We start from the raw sequence: 6,453 nt of genomic DNA, 5'->3' as shown, positions 1-6,453 counted from the left end.
TCAAAACTATGAATTAACCCATGTGGAATTATATACTTAACAAAAATGTGTGAAACAACTGAAAATATGTCTTATATTCTAGGTTCTTCATAGTAGCCACCTTTTGCTTTGATGACCGCTATGCACACTCTTGGCATTCTCTTGATGAGCTTCAAGAGGTAGTCACCGGAAATGGTTTTCACTTCACAGGTGTGCCCTGTCAGGTTTAATAAGTGGGATTTCTTGCCTTATAAATGGAGTTGGGAACATCAGTTGTGTTGTGCAGAAGCCTGGTGGATACACAGCTGATAGTCCTACTGAATAGACTGTTAGAATTTGTATTATGGCAAGAAAAAAGCAGCTAAGTAAAGAAAAACGAGTGGCCATCATTACTTTAAGTAATGAAGGTCAGCCAGTGCGAAAAATTGGGAAAACTTTGAAAGTGTCCCCAAGTACAGTTGCAAAAACCATCAAGCGCTACAAAGAACCGGGCTCACATGAGGACCGCCCCAGGAAAGGAAGACCAAGAGTCACCTCTGCTTCTGAGGATAAGTTTATCTGAGTCACCAGCCTCAGAAATCGCAGGTTAACAGCAGCTCAGATTAGAGACCAGGTCAATGCCACACAGAGTTCTAGCAGCAGACACATCTCTTCAACAACTGTTAAGAGGAGACTTTGTGCAGCAGGCCTTCATGGTAAAATAGCTGCTAGAAAACCACTGCTAAGGACAGGCAACAAGCAGAAGAGACTTGTTTGGGCTAAAGAACACAATGAATGGACATTAGACCAGTGGAAATCTGTGCTTTGGTCTGATGAGTCCAAATTTGAGATCTTTGGTTCCAACCACCGTGTCTTTCTGCGACGCAGAAAAGGTGAACGGATGGACTCTACATGCCTGGTTCCCACCGTGAAGCATGGAGGAGGAGGTGTGATGGTGTGGGGGTGCTTTGCTGGTGACACTGTTGGGGATTTATTCATAATTGAAGGCATAGTGAACCAGCATGGCTACCACAGCATCTTGCAGCGGCATGCTATTCCATCCGGTTTGCGTTTAGTTGGACCATCATTTATTTTTCAACAGGACAATGACCCCAAACACACCTCCAGGCTGTGTAAGGGCTATTTGACCAAGAAGGAGAGTGATGGGGTGCTACGCCAGATGACCTGGCCTCCACAGTCACCAGACCTGAACCCAATCGAGATGGTTTGGGGTGAGCTGGACCGCAGAGTGAAGGCAAAAGGGCCAACAAGTGCTAAGCATCTCTGGGAACTCCGTCAAGATTGTTGGAAGACCATTTCCGGTGACTACCTCTTGAAGCTCATCAAGAGAATGCCTGGAGTGTGCAAAGCAGTCATCAAAGCAAAAGGTGGCTACTTTGAAGAACCTAGAATATAAGACATATTTTCAGTTGTTTCACACTTTTTTGTTAAGTATATAATTCCACATGTGTTAATTCATAGTTTTGATGCCTTCAGTGTGAATGTACAATTTTCATAGTCATGAAAATACAGAAAAATCTTTAAATGAGAAGGTGTGTCCAAACTTTTGGTCTGTACTGTATATACTAGATGGAGGCCCGATGCTATCGCATCGGGAGGTCAGTAATGTCACGATGGGGGCAGGCTTTGCAGTGCTGAGAATCTCTACCCCCCATGTGCTCACTCACCTATTCACTCTCTCTTTCCCCCATGTGCTGACTTCTCCCGTCTGTGATCTCTTCTTTGACCTGTCTACCCCATGTGCTCTCCCCCTTGTCTGCTGTCTCTCTCCTTCCTGTGCTGTGTTCTCCCCTCATGTGCTGTCCCGTTTGAGCTGTCTCCCCCCTGTGCTCTGTCTCTCTCCCCCTGTGCACTTTCTCTCTCCCCCATCTGCTGTCTTCTCCTCTCATGTGCTCTCTTCTTTGACCTGTCTACCCCATGTGCTCTCCCCCTTGTCTGCGGTCTCTCTCCTTCCTGTGCTGTGTTCTCCCTTCATGTGCTGTCCCGTTTGAGCTGTCTCCCCCCTGTGCTCTGTCTCTTTCCCCTCCGTGCACTTTCTCTCTCCCCCATCTGCTGTCTTCTCCCGTCTGGGCTCTCTTCTTTGACCTGTCTACCCCATGTGCTCTCCCCCTTGTCTGCTGTCTCTCTCCTTCATGTGCTGTGTTCTCCCCTCATGTGCTGTCCCGTTTGAGCTGTCTCCCCCCTGTGCTCTGTCTCTCTCCCTCTGTGCACTTTCTCTCTCCCCCATCTGCTGTCTTCTCCTCTCATGTGCTCTCTTCTTTGACCTGTCTACCCCATGTGCTCTCCCCCTTGTCTGCGGTCTCTCTCCTTCCTGTGCTGTGTTCTCCCTTCATGTGCTGTCCCGTTTGAGCTGTCTCCCCCCTGTGCTCTGCCTCTCTCCCCCTGTGCGCTTTCTCTCTCCCCATCTGCTGTCTTCTCCTCTTATGTGATCTCTTCTTTGACCTGTGTACCCCATGTGCTCTCCCCCTTGTCTGCTCTCTCTCTCCACCCCTGTGCTGTCTTCTTCCCTCATGTGTTCTCTCGTTTGAGCTGTCTCCCCACGCAGTAAATCAGATCGCCGCCATCTTTGTGCAGGCAGATAGCGGCGGTCACATTAAATCTGTGCATGCGCTCCTCCTGTACAAAGATGGCGGCAGTCAGTGAATCATTCGGCTGATCCCGGCGGCGGCGTGTTTGCGACAGTGTTCCGCTGGTGGTACCACGCAAGAGGCTGCGTACGGCGTATACCGTGTGTGTGGTGCGTACGGCGTATACAGAGTGTGTGTGTGTGTGTGGTGGTGCGTACGGCGTATACAGAGCGTGTGTGTGTGTGTGTGTGTGTGTGGTGGTGCATATAGCGTATACAGAGTGTGTGTGTGTGTGGTGGTGCGTACGGCATATACAGTGTGTGTGGTGTGTACAGCATATACAGTGTGTGTGTTGTGCATACGGCGTATACTGTGTGTGTGGTGTGTGCAGCTTATACAGTGTGTGTGTTGTGCGTATGGCGTATACAGTGTGTGTGTGGTGCGTGCGGCGTATACAGTGTGTGTTGCATACGGCGTATACAGTGTGTGTGTTGTGCGTATGGCGTATACAGTGTGTGTGTGGTGCGTACGGCGTATACAGTGTGTGGTGCGTACGGCGTATACAGTGTGTGGTGCGTACGGCGTATACAGTGTGTGTGGTGCGTATGGCGTATACAGTGTGTGTGTGTGTGGTGTGTACGGTGTATACAATGTGTGTGGTGCATACGCCGTATACATTGTGTGTGTGGTGCGTACAGCGTATACAGAGTGTGTGTGGTGGTGCGTACGGCGTATACAGAGCGTGTGTGGTGGTGCATACAGCGTATACAGTGTGTGTGGGGGGGTGCGTACGGTGTATACAGTGTGTGTGGGGGGGGTGCGTATGGCGTATACAGTGTGTGTGGTGTTGCATACGGCGTATACAGGGTATGTGTGGTGAATACGGCGTATATAGTGTGTGTGTGGTGCTTACGGCATATACAGTGTGTGTGTGTGTGTGTGTGTGTGTGTGTGTGGTGCGCAGGGTGTATACAGAGTGCATGTGTGTGGTGGTGCGTACGGCGTATACAGTGTGTGTGTGTGTGTGTGGTGCATACGGCGTATACAGTGTGTGTGTGTGGTGGTGTATACGGCGTATACAGTGTATGTGGTATGTACGGCCAGGGGCATACATAGGAATCATGGGGCCCCATAGCAGAAGCTCTAATTGCCCCCCCCCCCCAAAAAAAAATAATTAAATAATTGTCGGGGTCACCAAAGATCAGATCTCACAACTTTCCATCTTTACATAGTAATTTTCCTCCTGCTGACGTCCTAGATCTCTTTCATTGCCCCATAAAGTGTGATGCCAATAAAAGGGCCCCCCAAACACAGTATAATACCCCCATGGTGAATTCCTCCACATGCACAGTATAATGACCCTACTGTACCCCACCTCAACTCCCAGGGTAAAGTATGCTGACCCCAACATAGTATGATCCCCCAACTGTGAGCCGCTAGAGAGGATGGTACATAATAAGGGAGGGTGTTATACATAATAAAAGAGGAAACTATATAACTAAGGATGGCGCTATACATAGTAAGTGAGTACACTATATACTAAGGGACTGTCCTATACATAATAAGGCTACATTCCTGCATCTGTGTGCAGTGTCGGTGTGCTGCCCTGCATTGAGCATGTCCTATTCAATATCGGATCAGAACAGGACATTCTCTGACCCTCTTAGATCTCATTCTCAGATCCGTGATTTTCATGGATGTGTGAATGGATCTATAAAACTGTACGAGTCCGTGGACCATCCGATAAAAAGATCTGGCAGCACACGGACATTTCACACAAATGTGAGAATGCAGCCTAAGGGATTTTACAGATAACATTATCACTCCAAGTCACACAGTGCAGATACAGAATAATATTTACATCCAGGCACTTACCGCTGTCGTCACATCTGATCAGAGTCGGTTTCTGCTGCTTCTTCTCCATCTGGTCAGACCTTCATGTCGACATCTCCCAGCCACGTCTCGTCTTGTCACGATGATCTCCAGCCTAGAAAATAACAAGGTCACATATTGTATGTATACATGTGTCTCCCCCGCTCTGCGTCCTCGAATACAGATATGTAACCCCCCCCCCCATTAATATACTATTAACCACCTAGTAATCAAAATATAAAGTGATAAGCAGCACTGTGCCCCCCATTAACTATAATCTGCACCGGCCAATAATATAAATTATTCAGTCTCTGTGACTCTCCCCAATTAACTGTAAGGCTATGTGCACACGGAAAACATACAAGGCTTCACAGTACAAGCAAAGTGAAACCCCCATAATTGCTCTCTCCCAGCACCCCCATCATTGCTCTCTCCCAGCACCCTTGTCATTGCTCTCTCCCAGCACCCCCATCATTACTCTCTCCCAGCACCCCCATCATTACTCTCTCCCAGCACCCCCATCATTGCTCTGTCCCAGCACCCACGTCATTGCTCTGTCCCAGGACCCTCATCGTTGCTCTCTCCCAGCACCCCCATCTTTGCTCTCCCCCAGCACCCCCATCATTGCTCTCTCTCTTAGCACCTGCATCATTGCTCTGTCCCACCACCCCCATCATTGCTCTCTTCCAACCCCCATCATTGCTCTGTCCAGCACCCCCATCATTGCGCTGTCTCAGCACCTCCATCATTGCTCTGTCCCAGCACCTCCATCATTGCTTCTCCCAGCACTCCCATCATTGCTCTCTCCCAGCACCCCCATCATTTCTCTGTCCCAGCACCTCCATCATTGCTCTCTCCCAGCCTCACATCATTGCTCTCTCCCAGCCCCCCACCATTGCTCTCTCCCAGCCCCCCACCATTGCTCTCTCCCAGCCCCCCACCATTGCTCTGTCCCAGCACCCCCACCATTGCTCTCTCCCAGCACCCCCATCATTGCTCTCTCCCAGCACCCCCATCATTGCTCTCTCCCAGCACCCCATCATTGCTCTCTCCCAGCACCCACGTCATTGCTGTCCCAGCACCCTCATCGTTGCTCTCTCCCAGCACCCCCATCTTTGCTCTCTCCCAGCACCCCCATCATTGCTCTCTCTCTTAGCACCTGCATCATTGCTCTGTCCCACCACCCCCATCATTGCTCTCTCCCAACCCCCATCATTGCTCTGTCCAGCACCCCCATCATTGCGCTGTCTCAGCACCTCCATCATTGCTCTGTCCCAGCCCCCCATCATTGCTCTGTCCCAGCATCTCCATCATTGCTCTGTCCCAGCCCCCCATCATTGCTCTCTCCCAACCCCCCATCATTGCTCTGTCCCAGCACCTCCATCATTGCTTCTCCCAGCACTCCCATCATTGCTCTCTCCCAGCACCCCCATCATTTCTCTGTCCCAGCACCTCCATCATTGCTCTCTCCCAGCCCCACATCATTTCTCTCTCCCAGCCCCCCACCATTGCTCTGTCCCAGCACCCCCACCATTGCTCTCTCCCAGCACCCCCACCATTGCTCTCTCCCAGCACCCCCATCATTGCTCTCTCCCAGCACCCCCATCATTGCTCTCTCTCTTAGCACCTGCATCATTGCTCTGTCCCACCACCCCCATCATTGCTCTCTCCCAACCCCCATCATTGCTCTGTCCAGCACCCCCATCATTGCGCTGTCCCAGCACCTCCATCATTGCGCTGTCCCAGCCCCCCATCATTGCTCTGTCCCAGCACCTCCATCATTGCTTCTCCCAGCACTCCCATCATTGCTCTCTCCCAGCACCCCCATCATTTCCTCTCAGCACCCCCATCATTACTCTGTCCCAGCACCTCCATCATTGCTCTCTCCCAGCCCCCCATCATTGCTCTGTCCCAGCACCCCCATCATTGCTCTCTCCCAGCACCCCCATCATTGCTCTCTCCCAGCACCCCCATCATTGCTCTCTCCCACCATCCCCATCATTGCTCTCCCCAGCTCTATCCGCCCCATTATTGC

The sequence above is a fragment of the Phyllobates terribilis genome, unplaced genomic scaffold (genome assembly GCF_046119375.1).
Source record: "Phyllobates terribilis strain yellow unplaced genomic scaffold, ASM4611937v1 Scaffold_613__1_contigs__length_973857, whole genome shotgun sequence".
NCBI lineage: Eukaryota > Metazoa > Chordata > Amphibia > Anura > Dendrobatidae > Phyllobates > Phyllobates terribilis.
Note: the sequence above shows the minus strand (reverse complement) of the source record.